Below are 23,478 nucleotides of genomic sequence, written 5' to 3'. Positions count from 1 at the left end.
AAATAACATAAACTTAACATTAAAAAACCACCAAATTGACTTTGCTTTAACTTGCAGTGTACTAGGAGGTTATTTTGACTGTCTAACCACTGTTTTTCAGAAAAGGTGGTCACTGGTGAGGTAGTATGTGTGGAAAGAAGCAATATTTTGTATGAAATTGTACTTTTTGGAATTATGTGCATGGAACTAATGGACATACATTCTCAGTTGTGTACAGCTGGTGTATGTGGAGAAAACCAGATGGAATTGTAGGCACTCGGACCCTTCATCACATTCTGTTCATCAGAAATTAATTTGCAATTACAGCCTGCAGAATGACCAAGATTATATGAGTGTGTTACATTATACAGTATACTCATCATATCCTCCTCTGAAGACCATACAAGGTGAGTTAGCTACGCTGCCACTTACAGCTTCCTTAGTTTTAGTAGTGGCAGCAAGTAGGTCTTTCCTTCCAGAATAAGGTTGCTAGTGAACTTCAGACCAGGTCTCCACAAGCTGAAGGCTGCCGTTGAGAGCAACATAAGCCAAACAGGCATCCCATGACAGTGTAGCTGGGCAGTTGTTATTGTTGTTCTGGAGCTCACAGGAGTGAAAGTGAGGTTGGAATGGAAAATGCATAAGGATCAACCAAGAGTGAAGGTGAAGATTTGAGTATCTTGACTATCTAGACAAAAGAACCCTAATCCTGCTATGCTTATCTGTATTTGTGCTTTATGGTCTCATACCAACAACAGAACTAACAACAGAACTTCCTTTTTCTCTTTTTTTTTTTTTTTTTTTCCTTTTGGTCTTTGTGGGGAAGAATTATTGAAATGAGTTTTGGGGCAGATGAATACCCTGGAGGTGCTTTGGCCCATTACTTTCCTGTAGACCATTTGCCTTTCACTCTCACTTGAGCTACTGTTCGACAAAGTTAATAGCTGCAAATTCCTCAGGGATGGTTTGTTAAATCATGGCCAAGAAAATAAATATAATGAATGAACAATCTCAGGAGAAAGTCCTGACATTTAAAAAAAAAAAGTAAATGAGTCTCAGAAGTCTCAAGCCACAAAATAGGCAAAGTACATTAGTAAAAGTGAGATATGTTTTGCAGCAGTTAGAGGAGGAGATAAAGTCTTCTCCAGGGGCCCACACCCCATTTCTTGAAAGCTCAACCAAAACCCAGTTGTGTTCTGCATCCTGGTGTCTAACAGGACAGACCTGGATGTGCTCTGCTCATAACTTCCCTCCTGCTCTCCCAGCATTTCAATGTGCTTCGGCTGCCGCTGAATCAATGGACTTTGATATGAGGAAGCTGGAGCATAGCTTTGAACTCCACCAAACCCAATTATATCTGGTCATTTCAGAGAACTGTGGTGGTGTGACTCTGAACTAGGAAGCAGAGAGTTCATGACAGACTTGAGTGCTGCAGCTGCAGCAGCAAATTCATCCCGTGCTGAGGTATTGCAGGTTTTAAGCTCCAGAAAAGAACTGGAAATCTGAGCCAAGTGCTGCACTAATTACTAGAAAGGCATTTTGGCAACTGGTATCTGGTGTGTCCTGGGGTTAATGCCTTTTAATTGTCATGGCACAAGTGGTAAGTTTTATCTCTAGAGTTACTGGAGGTCTGTAGGGGATTTAAATCCTTTGCTGAAATGGGGAGAAGTCAGCTTTTTTCCCGCTACTTATATAGAGCATACCTCTTGTCTTTGACAATAACACTTGATGTTCAGTGCTCGAGAGAGGATGAACATAGCCGGGACCTTAATTTCCTAGAGATACAGGGAATACCACATCAAAATGATATTAGAAAGCAGACTTAGTTTTGCCCATGGCTCGTGTAATTAAAACTTAGCCTGGTGACAGGGTACTACATATAGACAGAAAGACACCCTTGGGCAGAGGACTGTTGAAGTCTTATGCATTGCTAAAGTCCTATTTATGCCTTTTTTGCTTGGCTTTATTAAAACCAATTTCATTCCTCGGTCTTGAAAATGCACCTGTGAAATATTTCCGTAGGCCTTCCACAGTAATGGCAGCTTTCAACTGCTCATTGCTGATTCTGTTCTCACAGGGACAAAGCCAGCAAATCAGTCCTGACATTAAGCAAGAGCGGCTTCCACCTGGTTCTCATGGCTGACAACAATTTCCCTCAATAAAAGAGGAGAGGGCAAAGAAGACCTCCATTTCCATTTTTTTCTAGGGTAAAAAAATCAAGAAACTGCCCACCTTCCCTGTGCACACACATGCACCTTAGTCCTCTTTCCCATCAAAGGGAAGCAAAAACTCATGGTAATATCTCGCCCTTCCACTCCAGAATATATTTCAGTCACAGATAAACATTTGCTTTGGATACAAAAGAGATCTTCTGAGACGTGCTCATGCTCTGTGGTCATGTAACTGGAGTTTAGCATTACCCAAATTTGCTAAACCCATATTTTTCTTGTGCTTGTAGCTACTGTATAAGATGTTTGAACTCTTTTTATTGCCCCTTTCAATATTTTTCACTCTTTCTAAATATAATTTTAAATGCACAAAAAAATCTTCTTGGGATGGACTCTGACCAATGCCCATTGGAATTTAAACCCATTGATATGTTGCAACGCATGGGTTTGCAGTTCTGATCATTCCTTGTACTCCTTATGAAAAGCTACCATGAAACTGTTGTGAAAAAGGAAAACTGTTGTGAAAAAGGAACATTACCATGTTAAAATTGTGTTGAGAAATTTGTGGAAAGACTGGTGAAATTCCCAGGTTTCTAATCATTCTCTTGACCTTGAGAGGATTATTTTCAGGTAGCAGACTGCAAAGAGGAAGGAACTGATTTAGAAAGCATAGTACGAGAATAAGACATTACAAATTCTTAAGATGCAAAGCTAAGCCACATTCTTGGTTATTATTAGCTGAGATGAATTTAGTGGAAAGTAATTACAACAGAGTCAAGAGAAAATAGTTCCCCCCAGAAATCTCAAAACATAGAAGTGGGAAACTACTGCTTCACAAATAGTAGCAATAGTCACAAAGGCCTCATCCAAGGACTGTAGCTTGTTTGACTTTTAAGAAAACATGAATGATCCCAAATATTTAGTTCTAAATAGCATTTAAGGTAGAAAGAATAGCTAACGGACAACGAAAGCCCTGGAGTCCCGTTATTTTACCTCCAGAATTGCCAGTAAGTATCTTCTGAGTGCTTTTCAGATACGAAGGACAATTTTTCTACCTTAACATCACATCACTAAAAATTAGTTTTGTTATTTCTAATAACTCATTGTCATGTTTTAACCTGGCAACCAGCAACTAAGCACTAGACAGCTGCTTGCTCACCACCATGAGATGAAGAGTCTCATGCTCTACCAATTGAGGTAGCTAGGCAAAAACGTTGCTCTTTTAAAGACATTTTATACACAAACAGGTGGTGGTATTCATCTAAGAAAAGTGTACCATGGCCAGAAGCAGAAGCCAACTGCTAGCAATTTGAAACTGGACTTTGTTAGTGTTTCTCACTCAGGTTACTCACATGCTTAAAGATTCCTCAGACCAGGAGGAACTGGCTCAGTTTCTGGCTTCCAGTTTCCAGTTTCTGGCTCAGTTTTTTGCCAGAAAACCTGAATAAATACCATCTGCAATACTACAAAAGTGAGGTGGATTTTGAAGCTGGGAAGGTATTTTATATCTGATGATATAAGGAAGTGAATTTAATTGCTTTAATCAAAACAAAATGCAAACCTCAACAGAGTATTAGTAACTTCAACCTCATCAGAAAGGCATTTGATCATGTAGGGTGTGATTTCTTCTGAAAATCATAGAGAAACCTCACTCCAGATTATTGTCAGATGCTGAATTTTTCCCTCTGTGGTGATAACATTGAGTGTAGCAACAGATTAGCGTTCAGGGAGGAGGAAACAGATCTGGTTGGTTTTGCTGGCATTGTTATGATTAAGCTGCAGATGCTCCGGTATATTCAGAAAGATTCTGAAAGGGAATGTAATTTTTATATTCATTTTTTTGATATACAGTATCAACCTCAAACATTTGAGCACATTATACTTGTATTGCCCTGTGGGTCGAGAAAAGACGCATATGGTCCTAGAGAAGTCCAGATAGTCCCAGAATACTGTAGAAAATTGTATTTTTTGTTGAAGATCATCAGTGGTTTTTTTTCAACCGTCTGTTTCTGCTGTCCTGTTGATAAAACCAATTACAACTCATTCAGTTTACCATCCACTATACTAACAATTGACACAGTAAGAGGACAAAACTCCCGCAGGGTGTAAATGCTCTGAAATCAGCATGTTAAGGGTATCATTTCAGAATGGTTAGCACCAAGGATTCCCACTGGGAACAAGAAGAAGGGATGTTTACTCATTTAATTGTCTGCTCTGATGCCTGAACAGGCTATGAAGTCCCAAGACTTATGAAAATACAAGCTTCAGGTTCTAGCCTGGGAGCATGTATTGCAAGTGATCTTTTTTCCTTCCATATGGTCATGTGAGAAGATCTTTTAGTTTCCCATCTATAAGCAAGGTGTAATACTAGCTTCACTAATCTCTCATCTTTCTTCTCAGCCTGTGTCTAGACTCATAAACACTGTGTATTTTGCTTTGCAACAGGTAAAAAGTAAAAATGTTGTGGATAGCTATCCTCGGGTCATTACTGCAAATATATATACATAACAATTCCGTGGCCATACTGACAACTCTTCTCAGCATGTTGTCCCAATCACCTTCTCTTCAAATTTGTCAAAATATGTTACGTATAACTCATGAATTGGTTGCCAATAACCACTCAAAGGTCTGCTGTGGTGCTGTTTCTTTTAAACAAACTGCTATTTTCTTCTTCGTTTTCAAAAAAGGGTGAGGAGAAGATAGCTGTTGCCCCTCTCCCTCTGCCAGGTGTTGTGTCTCTCACCAGGTACTGGAGCTTCGGCACTGTTATCCAGAGCTGCCAGTGGTGACGGTTCCCTTCCCGAGGCACCTGTCATGCTCTTTGGTGGCTTTTTTGCAGTGGCAGAGCGGTTTCACAGCTGACTTTAGGTGTGCTGTTTGAATACAGCTTTTCCAACAGTTCAAATGAGTTCACCCATCCCTGACACTTACACACAAGTGCTCTGGAAATGTATTATTTAAAGCCTTCCATCCTTGGTGTTTCAGAAATAAAGGTGTAAACTTTCATTAGAGATCCGAGAAAAAAATATTTCCTTTGCTCTCACAGGAAGAAGTGAAAGGCCAGCCTTCGAGCTGTGTGTACCCCGGAGGGCCCTTGCATCAGGATAGGCGAGAATTACTGGAGATAATATTGCTGTCACCCTCTCTGCACCTGAGGGTGGTGAAGCCGTTGAGGCGTGCTGTGTTGACACCTTGCCACTACAGTTGCTGGAGGGATGGTGTGACGTTACCACAGCATTCACGTGTCCTGTGTCACACCTTCTATGGGGCTGGGGAGGCAGGAGCTGCCTTAACAGTTTTGTCAGGTCTCTGAAAGATATATGACACCTGTGTACCTTCTACTGTTTCCCACTTGATCAGATGCTTATGGTGGAGAGCAAACAAGGAAGCTGAAAAACATGCCATAGGTTAAACATATTTTTAAGGGCATCGTGAAGGGCTGGGATCTGGAGCTTCAATGTAAAGAGCGTGAGGAGAGCTTATTTTGATTGCCATCAAAGATGCTTTTTTCTTCTCCCAGAAATGCTTTGCCAAGGGGTGCCCATTTTAAGGATGATGTGAAGAAGAGCACTTTTGAGGGCCAAAAATCCTCGTCTCTTGTCGTGGTTTAGCTCCAGGCGGCAACAAAGAACCACAGTTGCCCTCTCACTCCTTCCCATCCTCCCCATCTTCCCACTCCTCCTCATCCTGCTGGGGTTAGAATGCGGAGGAGAACTGGAAGAAAAAGGTAAAACTTGTGGGTTGGGAAAAAGACAGTTTAACAGAACAGCAAAGGGAGAAGAAAATAAGAACAATAATACTGATAAAGAGAATATACAGAGTGCAATTTTATCACCAGATGATGCCCACCTTGCTCCCGGCCAGCTCCCCCACTCAAATACCAAGCATGACATCACACGGTATTGAATATTCCTGTTGGTTGGCTAGTTTGCGTCAGCCGATCCGGCTGCTTGTGAGAATTAATCTATTTCGGCTGAACCCAGGACACTCTCAAAGGGGTAAAAATCTCCAGTTTTCTAAGCCAAAGTCTTGAGGTTTCTTTATTCTGCAAGTCAAGAATTTAGCAAAATATGAGCCTGTGAAGCCTTTCAAAAGATGGTATTTTCACTCCATTACAGAATGAAAACAAGTTTGAAAGCTTATGAACTGGAATTGCTGGTCTCGAGATAGCAGTACATGATGAGCATTTCCCTTACAAAAACCCAGATAAATACTCCAGAATAATGCAATAGCAATCCCGAGTAGAGCTGTAAAACCAATGTACAGTGGATGTGTTGGAGCAGAATGGTGACAAACTGCAGTAGTTTAAGGGAAGCATCTGTGCGCGTGGCGGTGTGGAGTGCAGATCCAGTTGGCATGTGACATGCAAGCGGTACCTCTTCTTGGAGCCACGTCTCTGTAAAGCAATAGAAAAGAGCTGAGCTTGTTGAAGCATGGGGTGTAAGAACATCTGCCCTTCAAAATGACAGTAATGCATCAGGTAAATGGAGGTGAGCTTGAGCCGCATGCTGCATCTGACATAATTAAAGGTGATGGAAAAATACTGCTGTTATAATGGGAAGATAGGGTTTAATATATCTATCACAAAGAATGTCTTTGTAAGAAGAGTGGAACCAGAAATAAAGATGCACCAGATTTGTACCAGCAACACGATTTCCCAGTAAGTATTCTGCAGATTTCATCAGACACTCGGTAGCACCTGCTGCAAAACGACTGTTATCTGTGGGCATGTTTGAAATGTTCAGCTCCGCTTCCATGGATTATATCAGGTTGCATCTTGTTGCAAGGGACAAATCACATGCAGTGGCTTAGCCCTCCAACTTCTGTTCTTAGATGAAACCTTTGGGTAACTGTCAGGACAGTATGAGAAGTGACAGACAAACCTTAGATCGGTTCAGGAGACAAGACCCCCCGCCCCACCCCGTCCTCATACAACAGCCTCATCCCCAGACCCTATAAGAAAACGTTTTAAATAACACAAGGGCTGTTTAAAAATCTTAAATGGAATATGCAAAGTAAGAATAATAAAACAAGAGTGACCCACGTAACAGAGTTTCATGAGGATAAAGTAGAGCACGCAAAAAAAAAAAAAAAAAGGAAAAAAAAAATCAGGCCAGGCAAATGATTGCAGATTGCAATTTAGATAGAATAATGAACTAAGACCAGCAAGAAACCCATTTAAATATTCAAGATGAGAAAGAGCCAAGGCATGCACCAGAGTTTTAGTTGCCTCAGTCATTAACCAAGCACAAATTTTACAGATGTTCAATAAATGGAATTGACAGGTCTTCACAACACAGTTAATATGGGGATGAAATGACAAATCAGGATAAAAGGTTACGCCCAATTGCTGTGCTGCGGCAGAAGAAATTTGATGTGGTGATCTTCAGGAAAAAGAAATAAAAAATAAGTAAATGGGAAGGAGGTAAGTTAAGAGACAGAGCCTATATAAATCTTATGCCTCATCCGTGTTATTAGAAATAAAAGATTAGCAAACATCTGCTGGGAGATATCACTGAAGACATGAGGAAAAGGATCCTTGAAAGAACAGAGGGGCAGCACCAGCTGACTGGAGATTTAATGTAAAAAGTAGCAGATCCACTATGAAGACGGAGAGATCCCCAGCTCCTGGTGAAATGCTTGGCCTGATGCCATGGCTGATGTGCTATGGGATAAGCAAACCTTGGAACCTTTCTGTCCAGGGGGGAAGGGCTTGACAGTACCCAGGCAAAACCTGCAGTGAATCAGCTCTGCTGCTGACAGCTTTTGCATCTTTCTCAAGCTAAAACTGCCAAAGATGGCTTGCTGCGTGGTCTCTGGTACTCCCTACTTCTCCAGAGTGCAGATGCGGGTAAGCCTGTGATGTCCTTCAGACTTCCTTTGGAATTAACAGGTCCCTCCAGGTGGAAGGCCAGTGCCATGAAGAACTATGGAGCATCAGAGCTAAGGTGATGGCTTGAGCAATTCATTGCTGCAAACACAAGGGGTTTTGGCTGAAGCCTGCCAGTGAGAGAGCAGAATTCTTGCAGAAAGAGTTGGCCATGTGCTGTGGAGAGGGAGCAGCCAGCCAACAGGGCTTGGATGATAAGCTCTCTAGGGTGGCAGATCTGGGAATTCCTGAAAGAGAAGAACAGTCTTTGCTGATGCTTTCACTTTTATTGCATTCAGGAAAATGGGCTTTGGGTGAAATTTTTCCTCCCTTTTTGGGGGGGTAGATAAACAAAATTATATTAAGATTATGCCAAGAGTGCAATTGACTTACACTGATGATTTCTTACGGTAATAGAAACAACTCTGCAAGGCTTTGAAACTTTGGCTAATCATTCAGCCAAAATTGCTACTCTATTTTAATAAGAAAGACAACTATTGATGATTTTGTTCTGGATTCACTAATCCAATCACAAATGCCTTTCTCTGTAGTTTCTTTGTACTCATATTTCTTACTAGGCTTTTTTTTAATATAAAAATAATTGGAAAAGCCTCAATAAATAGATTACAGGAACAGAGAGGATTTCCATTACCATGCAAGTTCTTCCCCTTTCATCATTTGCATGGTGATCATTTAATAGCAGAGTACAATTAGGGCAACTAGGGAAAACTGTATGGCTTTGTGTTACATGATATTGCCTTGATTTGCCAATACTGTGGGTGCACAAACAGACCCAGAAAGGTGATTTCACATGAAAATCCAGGCTGGACACTGGTGCAGAAGTTGCATCGAGACTTTTGTGAACAGAAATGCATGTCTTAGAACTGCTCCAGGCTCTTTTTCGCCTCAAAAGGGAGAGATGGACTGAGGTCAGCTGCTTTATTTATTTTTTTTCCTAGCAATTTTACAGACAGGATTATTTGTAATCCAGTTTTCTGGAAAGGACTAGTTCATGCTCAGCAATTTTAAAGTTCCCTGCTTCTTTCACTTCCAAAACTGCTGTGCTGATTTCTGCACACAGCCCTCTGCTCTGGCCTCTCCTGGTGCTGTGGGCACTGCCTTCTCCTGTTTAGGGGGTTCCAGCTGCTGTAGGTTCACGGATGCCTTCTCTTGACTCTTTCAGCTCAGGCGAGGGGGACATCTTACTTGAAAAGATGAAAACCTAAGCAGAAAACTGTGTAGGTCCAACTCTTAGTTGTCAGATACAGAGGACATTGTCAGGAAATTCAGGATGTGATAGTAACGGCCTGGAAAATACTGAAGTGGGTCATTTGTGCTATGATCACTCCACCTCATCCTCTCTTCCTCTCCCCCTTCCAAACTATCTTCCATACATCTATCATGTCCCTGCTGCACACAAGTTGCATCCCTGTGTTCCTGCCACCTCCACCCTCCTTCCAGGCTCCAGGTGCAAAACACTGCTTTTGAATTTGTGGAGTGCAAGACACATCTGGAGATCTTCTGATTTCTTCCAGATCAGGGACAGATCAGCTGTGCTGTGGATGTAGAAAAGTGAGAATTGATACACCCTTGTCACATGCAACAAAAAAGTGCAGACACAAGGAATTGTAGGGCTAGCTGTCATTTTCCCTTTGCTTATTTCTCTTTTTTTCACACTGTTGAAACCCTTTTTCAGGGGGATACTATTCTTCAAGAATTTAGTCTCATGAGCTGTATTTCTCAACTGGGCAAATTTCTGCTATATTCATGTGATAACATTATTTAAAAGAACTATAACAAGTACTACTCATTTCACAGGGTATGACTTGTGGCATCCACACAATGGATAGTGTTGGGGTGGGAAAAGTAATTTGGTCAGAAGGCTCAAGAACTAATCATATTTACAGTGAACAACTTAGTAAAGAGGTTTCTGGAAGGGAAAAGCTAACATTTTTATGTGCAGATGATATGGAGTAGTGGTGTCAGTATGGTAGGTAGGACACAAGAGAAAAAAGTTTAGCTTTTTGCACTTTGCTTTTGTGTAGTCTTGTCAACAATGTGGGACCCTTCACCTTTTAGCAAAGAAGTTTGTGGTTTGTGGGAAGTAATTTCATAGGCAATATTCTAGTCATATGAGCCTCGACTGGGTTGCCAAAGAATTTGTATTTTAGCAGTCTCCCCTTTGTTCATGTCTATAGGGGAAGGTGAGCTCTGCTTTCTGAAAGGGACATTTTCAACTTCCTGCAAAACCACCCCACATCCTCCAGTATTGTTTAAAGGTGAATACAGCTAGTGAAACAAAAATAGGTTTCTTGCCCTCTGCTGTTCTGAAAAGCAACCCTGGTCCATGCTCCTGTCTATAGTGACCAGAGTGTCCTTGGGATTTTGCTTCTGTCCGTCTCTGCAACACAGTAGCCCATTGCCTCTCATCAGTCTTCGCGCTTTCTACCATTGCTCCCTGCTGCTGTTCCTGGAGAACCCTTGGGTGCCAGGGCTGCATGGCAGAGAGCAGGGGCAGGGGTGCAGCGGGGGCACCGGCTAGGTCCAGGGCTTCCCTCTTTCCCGGCTAATCTCCTCAGGGATCGCACGATTGCCCACATGCTTGTGTGCAAAGGAGGCAGCTAGGTAAGCTGAGGGGACTGCAGGAGTGATTTCCTGCTCTGCCATGTCTCACAGCTCACAGGCTCCCCAGCTCCAGGCTGCTGCAGGATGCTGGGCAAGGCAGGCAAGGGATGATCTTTTCTCCTCAGACAGCATGTGCAGAGGCTGATGACAGTAGCTTCATGCTTATAATTTTTTGCCTATAGCTGCTAAAGGTGATATTAAAAAGGAAAGAATGACTCATAATAACTTCTTGTTGCTTTCTCTCGCTTTTTTTTAGGGTATGTGCATGTGTGTGCCAGTTGCATCAATTAAGTAGCAACCAATTCAAGTACATTTACAGTCTATCTTTGAAATGCCAACCCCATACTGTACTTACCAATTAAGCATGAGCAGATTAATGGGAGGCATTGTTCTCTTGGGTTAACTCCACCATATTGTCATTAGGTGGATACGCCCTCATGAATCCAAGTCTTCTTTCTATGAAAGGAAAAGAAAATGCACGCTCAGAAAGTAGGACAATTTCTACCATGCAGAATCAGCTGAGAGGATAAAAAGAAAAGAGAGTCTCCTCCCTCCCACTTTTTTATTTCAGTTGTTGTTTAATTGTTTATTCGACCCAGTGGTTTAGTGATTTCACATCTATTTAATTAACAGAGAAATGGATAGGGCACACTGAAAAACAAGAAAGGAAGATCAGATAGACAAATGGTCTCTGTAAGTTCACAGTTCTTAAAACAGATGTTCGCCTCCGCTGGCTATGGTATATCATTATCTCCAGGAACCCTGAAGAGAAAGCAAAATCCTTCATTACTGGTAGGAAAAATAGAGCTGGCTTACAGGGCTAAACAGATACATCAGCCCGTTGCATCAGAACCCATCTTGCTGCTGTTGTGTTACTCACGGGTCAAGAAGTGTGTGTGTCTGGAGGAGAATGAAACTACAGATAAACATTTCAGATGTCTGCGGAGTGAGAGACTACGATGTGATGAAGAGGTGGTGTCTAAAACACAAGCAACGAAATGGGTGGGAGGTTGGGATCATTCCTCCCTTACTTATTTGGTGCAACAGCAAGGTGGCAATCATCTCTTGGACGTCTTACTTGCTCTATGGACAGGGCCATGTTACTCTTGGAGTGGGGCTGCCTGTTACCTGCTTGGCTGTTCCCTGAGTATCCTGACTGAAGGGTTAGGTAGCGTGTACAGTGGAAAAACATATTGCCTGTTGCCTGTTGCTTTCTTTTCTCTTTTCTTACTATACATTGCAGACATAGGTAAAATGCCAATCCAGTGCTAAGCAGTCCTCATCCCTCCTACCTGGAAAAACTAATAGTTGTGGGAATTCCTCCTGTCCCGGAGAGATGCACAAAAACACAGAAGTTTGCCTGTGCAGTTAAATCTGTGTGTACAAATGCGTGCAAAAATACATGCACAAACCTGCCTGTGCAGACTGGCCACTCTGTTTAACTCTCGACCTTCCATCTGGTTTCCCCACCTGTGGGGCATGAAATGCTGTCTTCTGCTGGGTAAGCAGTTGTGATGGCAACCACAAAAGAGCTGCTTGGAAAATGTGGCCTGAGCAGTTTGATTACTGGTGCCCCAGATTTAGCTTGTCTTGTGATTATGCTTTATCGCTGTTACAGTCTCCACAAACTTTTACTCACAGCTGAGTGTTTCCAATCTGGCTGCCATTTCTGACTTCAAGTGTATTAAAGCAGTATTCAGATTCCCAGATAAAAGAAGTGTGAGGATTTGCTAGGCAGGAGGCACTAGAGGGACCCTCTGCTTCCCCTCTGGCTCCCACCCTCCCTCCTTGCATCAGAGTCCTGGGAGCGGAAAAGAGATGTTGAAATCAATATAAGAATAAATTGCCACGTGGTCCTTATTGTGGAGGCAAGGTTTCTACAGAAAATCCCTGTAATCAGAAAAGAGGGAAGATGAGATTAAACTGATTAAACTGAGAAAGTCAAAAAAGGACAACTTGAAAGATTAGCTCGAGGACGACTGAAAAGCATAATCCTCCATGCATGTTAAGTAGAACAGTCCCCCTCTGTTATCAGCCCCTTCATCTGGTGACCTTCTGTTGCATTAGCACAGAGCTACTTGATCCAAGGCAAATAGTGAAAATTGAAAAGCCAGAATGTCAGTGATTACAACAGGTATCAATATTACTGCAGTGATGGTTTGTTATCATTAGGGAGCTCCATCACAGCTCATTCTGGCAGCAGAAGGAACAGACAATAACAAGGTGTTACACTTGTGGCAGGCAATAGAAGAAAAGACCTTGCATTACAATGGAAAAACCCTTTTCATCTGCTCCCACCTCTAAAATTACAGCAGCAGACCAGGGAAAGAGATGGAGGGAAGCACGGGAAGCTTGTCTATGTTCTTGTCTCAGGGAACAATTGAGCCTCAGTGGGTCGCACATAGCTGGCGTATGTTACCCTTTTCTGCTGGAGTGAGAGAAAACAAAAGGCCTGTGTCAGTTTTACTGGTTCAATGATTTTTTTGCTTCACACACCCAACTTTACAGCAAATCCATTCCCGTGTGGTCCCAGCAGCAGCAGCAAGGCTGGCTCCTCTGCAGCCTGGCCAGCAGCCTTACAGCTCTGTGTTGCAGGACTGCACTTTCCAGCTCAGCCAGTGTGGTTTAGGGGCACCATCTCCTCTCTTCTGCTTTGGAGATGTCAGCAGGTCTGGAAGAAAAGAGCAAGTTTGCTCTAGCTGAGATTTGTTAAGCCCAGATATATCGTATCACCCATCTTAACTAATGAAGTAAGACTTTTCCTGATAAGACATTTAGTGGTTTGGAAATGCACTTAGCACCACATTGGCATAAATCCCCCACATTTTTAGAGGATGGTTTCGATGTCTTTTCCTTTAAGTTGGCAGAGGCCACAAAAGCTAAAAAATACAGAGTAGCAGAGGTTTGTGACTGCGTACTTCACCAGTTACGTTTGCTATGAGTAATGCTTCCCATTTGTGCCTGTTTTGTCCTTTTCTCTGTTCCCCCACTAAGGTCTGTCTTTTTTTCCCACTGATGCCCAAAAATGCAGTATACTCAGGCACTCCTTCCTTTGTCAAAAGCTTGAAAGTCTGCTGTGGTATTCATCTCTGTTGTAATGTTGCTGATGTAAAAGGAGAAGCATGACTCTGAGTCATTTAAATGTTTTGACTGAATCCTAGATTTGTCACTGAGTTGCTGTTTGATTTTTTTCAACCTGCTGCAACTCAGTGCTTTTGTTTCTCCTGCTGCCTTTTGTTGGTCTCTCTCAGTTAAGCAGCATGTTCTGCGGAGGTCAGAATTGTTTCTTACCAGGCTCTTGGCAAGGGCTTACAGGAATGTGACTCCAGCTGGAAATTGATAAAAGTACCGTGGTCAACCCCCAGTAGTGGAAAAAGAAAAATAATATATATTTTAAAATATTTTTTCATGATTTTTAAAACCACAAAATTTCATTTAATATTGAAAGACCACAAAGCATTAGTTTGACGGCATCAGGTTGAAACATTTTGAAAAACCGGGGGGAAATAAAGGCCCTGCTACTCGTGAAATTCAATCCAGCTCCAGGATCCAGAGAACAGACCCATTTCTGGCAAGATTCTTTACTATTCACTTGAAAGATCTTATCTGCATGTAGCACTAATGTCAGTAAGGGGAGCTGATTGCTATAGTCTTACCTTGCCTTTCTTTGCCAGAGAAGGAAGGATCCCACAACACTTGGGCTCACAGAAAGCTTTTGGCCTTCTCTTAGTAGATTGGGTCAAACCTAATTTAGGCAAAAAGAAGCAGTATTGTTGCCTTGGGAGAGCTCCTACGTCTACCATACCTGAATTTGTCCTCAGTTGCTTAAGTCTCAATGAAAAGAGGTTTTCAGTTCAGGAGGTAAAGGGATTCATTAGATCTCATTCCCAGAAATGTCTACCTGATAGAGAAAGAGTCCCCTCAGGGGTTATGCTCATAAGCAGGGGGAGACTAAGGGGCTGAAAAATGACCCATTTTGAAGTTTACCTAATTAGCTTCAAATGTATAAGTTGGGTGTTTTGCTAGATGGATTAGTGTAATTATCTTAGCGCACCTATTCATGCTAGGAATGTCAGAAAATGAGAGAACAGAGAGGCTCAGAAAAAAATCACAGCAGCTCAGCCTGTTGACTGCCCTGACACACGAGTAATTGTGCTGCAGAGTGAAGAGAGAAGGCTGGAAAAGCACAAGGAGAGAGGAGCTGCTCCAAAGGCAAAATATCGACAGCTGACCTACAAATAAACTGAGAGGGATCCATCTTGGCCCAAACTCCCTACACAAAAATACTACAGGAAAATCTTCCCCTGTGCATGGAGTCACTGCGTAAAGGCAGTATCCTTCTGCAACAGTATCACCGTCAAAGGCAGTATCACCTGCAATTCGATCTGAGGTATTCATTGTAAGCTCTATGTGTTGAGTTTTTGCCTCTGACACTGAGCCGTATTTAAAATGAGTGAAAGGAGTGAAAGGATTTTTCTTTATCTTGAAAGTGTTTCTTCTGATGGAGAATGGATTACTATTGTATTGTTTGGTTACAGTTTCTTCTGATCCGTTGATAAATTAGATCCCACACATCTCCTGAGATCAGTTATAAACTCCCCTGAAAGACCGTAGACAGCTGTGAAATAGCTTTTCCCAAGAAGGACTTGCAGTTATAAAAGAAAAAAAAGAGAAAAGAAAAAGAAAAAGGAATAAAGAAAAAAGAAAAATGGAAGTGGAGACAGCTTCTTTATTCCTAAGCTTTTTTTTTGTATGGGGTTGTTGTCTAGGTACACATCTGCTATGAAATATATCAGGAGATTGGAGAAAAGAACAGCATTATCAAATAAACCTGAGAGCAATTAGTGATCCCTCCAATCATTTCTTTTTAAACAGCGAGTGCTCCAGTTGTGTAGTTTGTTCCAGTCACAGAAATCATGCTGCAAAACTGGGGCTCATGGCCAGATTGCCTCAGTGTCCATGCATCATGCAAAACCCAGTGGCAGCTGGAGTTACTCACCCACCTTGTTGAATGCTTTCTTTGCTCCTAACTCGATCTCCATGTCCCCATCCTGCAGGATTAGCTGAGTTTCCAGCTAATGGCATTTCTAAGTGTGTCAAGTGTGCAACGTTAATTTCCCCAGCATCTCATTGACTTTTTAGTCAATATTGCTGTGATCCTTTCAGAACAACTCTCCTGTTCGAACTATTGTAAATGAGTTTAATCACTGGAATGACCTGGTTTCCAGCAGGGTTGTGCACCATTGGTAACAGTGCAGTCCTCAGGTGATCAGCACCCCTTCATCCCGTTGATTCACTGGGGCCGTGAGTCATCCCTGCAGGTTTTAACCCAAAGAATAAAACACCCTTGAGGGTGTTCAAAATTGGCAAAATTTTTCCGATAACTGATTTTTAAGTTGGGAAAGGCTGTTTCACCAAAATCTAAATTTTTCTTGTGAGAAATGTCGATTATGATTTTTTTTCATGAAAGAGCACCTAAGTTCTAAGCCCCAGATAATGATTTTATTAGGACTAACAACTTTATTGGTTTGTGAAATTAATCTGATTTAATTCAATGTATCATTTATCATAGAGCAAGTCACCTTTATCATTACAGCTTCCTCTTATATTTCCATAATGTGAAATTGAAAGGATGAAAATCGGGACACAACATTTTTATTTTAATAAAATTGAATAGTTGTGATTTATATGAAATAATGATTCAGCTTTTTCTTGTAATGTTATGTCAGAAAAACCTTATTTTTCCATTTGGAATTTGGAATGAAAACAAACCTTAGAATGTGGCAATTTCAGATAATTTGAAACCTTCAAGTGCTGACCAGCTTTATCTGCCTGCTTGTGCTAAAGTAATTTTAGACGTAGATGAACTTTCTCCCTTTGTTGACTTTTTACTGCTGCTTAAAAGGCAAACATTTGTCATTGAGTCACAGCAGAGAGCAATCAAATGGATTGGAGACCGGTGTTCTGCCCCTAGCCTTTATTTTTGGCAGAGCAGAGAAGGTAGAGGGAGATGTGTTCTGACGTCTGTGGTGTGTGGTGGCTGGTGAATTTTCAACTTCACAGCCATGTTCCTTCCTCATATGTGCTCCTCTGCTGTCATCTCCTCTTGGCATCCCTGCAGAGTGACTACTGGCACCCTCCACCTGGAGAAGGAGGGCTTGTCCTGGCTGCAGCGGAGGGACATTTCTTCTGATGGAGTGGATTGGTATAAAGATTTTTGTGTGCACGGCGATGAGAGAAGAACTTAGAACGAGACACCTCGAGAGGCAAAAGGAGAAGAAAGTAGCTAGGATTTAAGTGGCTGGAAAGATAAAAAGAAATCCAGACCCTGCAATTATATGTGCAGTTTAAGCCTGTGAGAAATTTCTGGGAGGTGGTATGAAAAAGACTTAGATGGTTCACACTGAAAAGCAGGCTGCTTGCACTGCCAGCTCATGGCTTAGGGCCAGATGCCCATCCAGCTGCCATTGCCATCGTGCCCTACAGGATACCTTAACATGCATCTGGGTGGATTTTAGCACTTTCCTGGTTAAATACTCTTTGTTTCCTCAAAGGTTTTGGTTCACGATGTGATCTTGATTTTGGAAGTGAATGAGAACTGCCATTTTTAGCAAGCTTTCAGACTGCCTACTTGGTGCCATCTATTTAAGACATTATAGAAATCCTTTCAGCATCTGCCTATTTGAGCATGAATGTGACATTTTAAGAGCCTTGCCTGATGGTGCTCTGCATTTCTCGTCGAGACACAGCTCTTTGACTAGACACTAACAAAAGTAGCCTGTAGCAATAAAGAGGACATCAAAAAAAAAAAGTAACTGCTGAGGAAGCAGTATCGAGCCAAAGATAAGGTGCAGACTTCATGTTCTAAGGAAGCCAATGAAGAAGAGCTGCTTTTACAACAACTGCATGATTCTTAGGACATGTGGGCACAGACAGGGTATATTTGGCATGTTCAGATGTTCTTCTTGATGCATAGAGAACTCACAGAAGTCAGGACATCTCTTCATTACATGTGTTGTTTCTTATAATTAGTTAGCACTGTGTGTCGTCTGAGGACTGACCTTCATAACCACACAAGCAGAATTCATGTAGATTTTTGCTTGACTTGCTGAAGATAGATCATAAAAGACCTGCCTTTATAATCAATCCAGTCTCCTGCTAGTGCTGCCATTCATAACCTTTCATAAATTGATCAAGACTCTGCCTAATGTCTTGTCCCAGACACACCAGGAGAAAACTTGCTGGAGAACCGCTCTCCGATAATGCTCAGAAATCTTCTCATTTACTGCATACATCTCATGTCTAGGCTATTTCTCCTTTAGCTGATGTGTTCCTCAGGCTACACAGGTCTGTGTTTCTCCTCTTTCCATCCATTTGCAGATGGAATGCCTGTTTACTCCCAGCCTTCTGAACAGACACTTGAATCTGAGTTTTTCATGTTTCAAGTGAATGTTGGAAGGGTGGCAGTGTTGGGGGTCTCAGCTGAGGCTATCTTCGATTTTAGCAGTCGAAACACTCAAACTTAAATTGTTAAACTTTCAAGCATCTAGCTTTATAGTCCCATGGTTAATGCAGTCATGTGAGGCATAGGAGAACCAGGCTTAAACCCCACTGCCCTGTTTAGCATTTAGTTACCTATAGAGGAAAATCTCTGCTAAATAGCAGGCCCCTGCTGTCCCCAAGGACACTGGACTGCTGGTGGCTGGCTGTGGCCAGGGCTGGCATCCCAGGAGTTGGGAGCACTTCCTCACCTGCTCTCTACCCACTGTAGCAGGAACAGCCAAACTGGCTTTTCTAGGTCTTTCTTCAAGTCTCAGCTCTTCTACTCGTTTCTGCACCTCTGTCATTTCAGGAGCAGCCTGGTCTTGGTTCTGTTGGGTTTGCCTATATTTCTGAGAAGTTTGGTGTCAGCTGTCTATGTAGCAGAAGCTGCAGGTGGATGCACCAATGCCAGCAGGAGCTGTGCCAGTTGCCTTCCTAATGCAGCACGTGAGCAGTAGTACTGATGTTGTGGGAGTTACTATTGTCAGTCACTCCTTGTTTAACTTGGTTTGAAATGAGCTCAGTAAAACTGAAGAATGGCCTCATAGTTAACTGCAATTTGGCTGAATGTCAGGTGGTGCCTTTGGGTCTGCAAAAATTTGCAGTGATTAAACCACCTTCTTAAGGAACCTGTTTTGCTGAGCATTTTTAATCCGTGTTTTCAATATCACTTTGGTATAGAGTATGAGTACAGGGCACAAGATGGAGTCAGTGTTGTTCTTTGAAATCAATGACCTATTGTCGTGGTTTAACTCGGCAGCTGGCAACTAAGCACCAGACAGCCGCTTTCTCACCCCTCCTCTTCCCCCTCAGTGGGATGGGGAGAAGAATGGACAAAAGGGAAAACTTGTGGGTTGAGATAAAGACAGTTTAGTAAAACAACAAAAGAAATCCTCCTCCTTCTCCTCCTTCTACTCCTCCTTCTCCTAATTGTACTACTACCACTAATAATAACGAATATGCAAAGCAAACAATACACAATACATTTTTTTCTCACCGCCTGAGCAGCAATCACAGAACACAGAACTCATGGATTTCACGAATTCTGCATAACTCCTGAAATAAGATCAAACTTCAGGAAAAGTTCGAACTCCCGGCCACGAGAGGATTCAAACTCACAGAAACAGAGAAGAGCAGATAGCTTTCCCTCCCCAGCCAACCCCCATTCATAATCTGAGCATGATGTCCATGGTATGGAAGATTTCCACCGGCCAGCTCGGGCTGTCTGCCTGGCTATGCTCCCTCCTAGCTCCTGCACACCTGCTCATCAGCCGAATATGGGTGACTGGAAAAAGTTTTTGGTTTCTTAACAACAGCTAAAACCATCAGTATTATCAACATTCTTCTCATATTGAATTCAAAACACTGCAGCTACTTGGAGGAAAATTAACTTTATCCCAGCTGAAACCAGGACACTTACATACATGGAAAACATTAAATGATAGACTATTGACTCATAGATCCATGACATGTCTAACAAAGGTGGGGCATGCAAAAGCCTTATTTCCATAACTGATGGGAATGATTTCAAAATAACACACAGACAACCACACTTACCAAACCAAGTAAATTGTATTTACTGCACGTTAATGTCTGCACTGATTAGGAGTTGAGGATTAATGATCCTTTGCTACTAAAAACCCTGAAAATATTCAACAATTAGATCCCTGGAGGAAATACGAACAGTAACTGCTGATCTTTGGTCTGGTAGACTTTCCCTCCTTGTCTCTCTGTTTACTGGCCTCAGTGATGGCTTGCAGTCTGGAGGCAGATTTTGCCCGGTCGTTCCCAAACTCCAAGATACGTGGGATCTTTGAAGACATCATTGAAGGAATACATGATTTGAATCACTCACTGGGCCCCTTAGCCATTGTGTGTCACGAACCTCTACACTTTACAGCTGTTGAGACAACATGAAGGGCCTGGCAGAACAGGTGCTGATTCATCATCCCGTTTAACAGAGCTCAAAAAATTACCCAGCTGATATCACCAAAAATTAGAGGTTTCAGTAAAATTTTCTTGCATAACTCTGTAAAATTTACCTAAATGGCTCTAGACTGGACCTTCACCTCGTGTAATGTAAACTAGTTCATTAGAGGTTTATGGATTTATAGTGGCTGAAGATGTGTTCCAATGCTATAAAACTGCATTCTTCACACCAAAAGTTGCCACAGTAGTGGCAAGTAAGTTCTTGTAGTTGCTACACTGGACAAAGATGCAACTTTACACAAAGTGCTGGCAAAACGTGTAAAGATCAGAAGGTATTTCCAGATGTTTACAAATGAGTTAGTGCAAGAACAATGGGGTTGCTGCTGTTGTTGTTACTGATGTGTGCAAATGTGACCAGGAGCCCTAGTTATGGACTGGGCCCTGCTGTGTTAGCTGACATTCAATACCAGAACTAAAAAATGATCTGTACACTCTTTTGGACAGAGATGAAGTTTTAGGTTATCTGTTCTGGAGGAACTCAAGAGAGTAAATAGAGGCAAGTCATCAAATACACTATTTGCCCGCAGCTCCTGTGTATGCCTCACATGCTGCAGGCTGTATAAGCATGTGCCGTTCGCTGTCAGTGCAGGTCTGCCTGGATTGAAAGGGGTTCTGCTGAGTGCACATGCAGCCAGGGAGAAACTTTTGTTTTTACAAGAAGCTTACTAACAATAATTAAAATTTTCTTTATTTGGAAAGCTGACAATTCATGACTCCCTACGTGCCCCCAGATTTACACAAATAGTTGATTACAAACCTCTTATGTTCTGGAAGACTGAGAGAGAATTCTTATTTTAGCTGTGCTGAAATGACAGAGGTAGGCAATTCAAGTAATGGCCTGTTAGTCGGTTATCAAATATTGCTCTTCAGCAAAATTGCTAATGATGATGGTCTTTCCATGCTGCCTTTAACAGAGTGCACAGTATATTCTGAAGAGAGATGATCTTGAATACAGAAGGCCACCAGCTTGAATACTGTCCAAATCAACCAATTATCTGTGACAATCAACCAACTTTGCCAGGCCACACAGAGATTAGTTGCTATATAAAGTTCCATGCTTTAAATTAAATGGCTAATGGTACAAATGTGATATTACTCAGGAGATGAGACTTGATTTTTAGAGGAAGGATAAACTTTTAGTAGAGGTGGACTGCCTCCTGGGGGTATAAGAACTATTGTTCTGGGTAAGTATCTTCATCATCCTTTAAAAGCAGTTCATAAAAACCGTCCAAGTATAGCTTATCTAAAATTCTTCAGCCGACATCATGGTGGCCAACTATAACTAGATACTGATCTGTTCCTGACTGTTGAGCTTTTCAGTCTGAACATACAGAGGTTTGTTCTCCATCAGAAAATCATGAAGTCTGTCATCCCAGCTATTGGAGAAATCCCTACTGATTTGGCGGCTTTTTTTCATTAGTGCAAATGCTGATACAAGCACATGCGCAAACAGAAGGGCTGTCAGTCATCAGTGAGGTTATATGTACCACTAAAGCTTCCCACATCATTTTGGGGATTCACAAAGTATCCCAGGAATGAACATTCCACTGCTCACCCCTGCTTACAGGATATGGATTCAAGAACTTCTTGTGCATTAATAAAATACATACAGTATTATCTTTCTTCCTCCACCTGATTGCAATGAGACAGTCTCATATTTCATTAATACTTCCAGCACATTCATAAAAAAATTTCCTCAAGAGAAATGGAATGATGGATGAATCTTTACATTGAAAAATGGCATCTTTACTGATTCCATAAAGAATTCTACAGAATGTGCTTCTGCTAAACTACTGAGTTTGTATTATAGATGAGAATTTCTGGTGTAAACTTGATTATTATGCTTTTATTTAAAAAGGTAAAATATCCTTATCCACATTTCTTGGCAAATGATACTCAGATATTATTTCAGCAGATCCTCTCAGCAGAAAAGTTTTCTCAAATTACAGGCACTGGCACTGTATGTACTTTCAGTATGGAAACGACAGATTACAACTTTCTCTTCATGTTGCTGTTTAAACAAATACATTTCCGCAGTCATAGCCAAAGAAGGATACATGGAAGGATAAGGAGTTGCTTCATAATAAATGTGAATAGTGTATGCTGGGGTGAGTATATTCAACTAAACCAAAGAAAGAGAAAGCAGAACAACTAAGAAGAAGGGAACATGGATCAAGAAAAGCTACACTCTGTTTCAGGGTTACTACAAGATAAGAGTAAAACCAGAACATCTGAAGAGGTTTTCCCAATAAGCAACATGTTTTGGATAAACAGGACAAAAGTTCAGGAACTGGGAAGGACAAATGTATTGGACAGCCACTGAGTTGCCCACTTCTGTTCTGAGAGACTGTTCTGGATAGCAGAGCGAACTGGGAGTGCCAGAGCAGGACCAGTGTGCTGGGAGGTAAGTGTGGTGGGACAGGTAAGTGTGGTGGGACAGAAACTTGTCCTGTTGGGCAAAGTAAGCGGTAGGGCTCAAACCTGAGGACAGAAGGAGAGAAGTACATATAGCCCTGCACACATCACAAAAAACTACACTACTGGTCAAAAACATGTGATTTATCTATGCTTGCTGGAAACTTTTATCCTCTCTTTCTGCAAACAAAGCACTGTGTGCAGCTATTGGAGAAAGGAATGCTTGTGCTCTGTGTGAAACTAGAGAAATGCTGATTTATGATAGTCACACAAAGAAAGGAATTTTCATTCACTGCATCTTTAAAAAAGTTAAAAAAAATATTCAATGGCCAGGCAGAGAGAAGTTACCATGAAGAAACAAGTCAAACAGATACAAGGTTCCTCTCAGAGGAGCTTGCTTGCTAGGGCTCACCTGCATCAGAAAGTCCTGGTTCCAGTGCCCAGCCTCTGCAGAGGGTGTGTGGTACTGTCGCTCCTGCTGCTGCCCACACTGACAGAGAGGGAAGAAACAAGCTGCAGGAAGAAGATACTGCCTTTGCCGGGAAGAGGAGTGGAAGGGAAGAGGAGGAGGAAGAGCATGAGTAATTGTGAGCACAAGCCATGGCCCAGCTTCTCCTGTGCCTCAGTCGGCTGGTGCACAGCTCCATACGGCCTTTGCCCTAAAGCTCTTGCTCATTCTGTACCCAGCCACCAGAAAAGCAGCAAGTTTTGCCAAGGCAATGAAATGTGGGTTTGAATCACAGGGCCAAGCCCTCTTTGAAAGTAAATGGGAGAAACTCCATGGCATTCACTGGAGCTGGCTAAGGATCTTGCCCTCAGTTTTCATGATGCTTTTAAGTATGGGATATAAACAACCTGCCACCGTGGATACACTTTGTTTTAGAGTGGATT

General features: G+C 42.0%; 2 long non-coding RNA genes across 2 annotated transcripts in view; one reads left to right on the top strand and one right to left on the bottom strand.

Annotated features, from left to right (window-relative positions):
- Positions 1-6,018: 6,018 nt before the first annotated feature.
- On the bottom strand, positions 6,019-23,240 carry LOC142365566 (uncharacterized). Its single transcript, XR_012766492.1, has 3 exons — positions 23,000-23,240; positions 10,997-11,097; positions 6,019-6,543 (listed from the first exon to the last, which is right to left on the bottom strand). It is a non-coding gene; the product is annotated as an uncharacterized LOC142365566 (long non-coding RNA).
- Positions 22,189-23,478, top strand: part of LOC142365571 (uncharacterized) — a 32,099-nt gene continuing 30,809 nt past the window's right edge. The window contains exons 1-2 of the long non-coding RNA XR_012766493.1: positions 22,189-22,280; positions 22,371-22,576. This is a non-coding gene — a long non-coding RNA (uncharacterized LOC142365571). The remainder of the gene's footprint in view (positions 22,281-22,370; positions 22,577-23,478) is intronic.

The sequence above is a fragment of the Opisthocomus hoazin genome, chromosome 2 (assembly GCF_030867145.1).
Source record: "Opisthocomus hoazin isolate bOpiHoa1 chromosome 2, bOpiHoa1.hap1, whole genome shotgun sequence".
NCBI lineage: Eukaryota > Metazoa > Chordata > Aves > Opisthocomiformes > Opisthocomidae > Opisthocomus > Opisthocomus hoazin.
The sequence above is the reverse complement of the archived record's forward strand: the minus strand, read 5'-3'. Positions and strand labels throughout refer to the sequence as shown.